This window comes from Triplophysa rosa, linkage group LG1 (assembly GCF_024868665.1).
Source record: "Triplophysa rosa linkage group LG1, Trosa_1v2, whole genome shotgun sequence".
Lineage (NCBI taxonomy): Eukaryota > Metazoa > Chordata > Actinopteri > Cypriniformes > Nemacheilidae > Triplophysa > Triplophysa rosa.
In genome coordinates this window covers 30,916,198-30,916,925 of record NC_079890.1, presented here as the reverse complement: position 1 = coordinate 30,916,925, position 728 = coordinate 30,916,198, and positions in this window count along the sequence as shown.

Here is a 728-nt window from a genome sequence, read left to right as displayed (position 1 = left end):
TTGGTAGTAGAGCCTATTTGTAAACTTAAGAAATATATATATTTTTAATTAATCAAACTCATCTGACTGGATGCTTAAATCCAATAATGACTGCCCAGTTCATCCCACCATGAAAATGAGTCTGGCTATCGGTGTTTTCAATTTTGAATCGCTCTTTTGATGCTGTGATGTCATATTTTGCCTTAATGTCAAAACCGAGAAAAGATTTATTAGACATTAGTAGGGATGTAACGATTCACCGTGAGCCGGTTGAAAATCGGTTATAATGAGTGACGATTCAAATCGGTTGAGGTGTGAACTGAATCGCAATAGGCTACATTTTTTGGCCGCTATTTTCACTGCAAATCTAAACGTGGACATGCTGATATTTCTTAAATGCAAAAAATCCAAGAAAAGCTCAGACAGCATTAGTTTGTTTATATTAAAGAGACTTTTTCTATTATTAATTTGTTATAAAATTGCAGTTTAGTTTTGTTATTTGAAATAATTATTTTATTATACAAAGAAACGTGAAGCATTTAAGAAATAATGCAAGCGAAGTTGTTCATTTCTAATTTGTTTCAACTCATTTTGTAAAAGTAAATCGTGAATAAATCGCATCGTGAGATCAGAATCGTGACTCGCATCGCATCTTGAGCTGAGTGAATCGTTACATCCCTAGACATTAGGCTTGTTTGATTTAATGCGGCACCGCAAGAGTGATTCAAAAGCATATGGAGCAGTCAGCT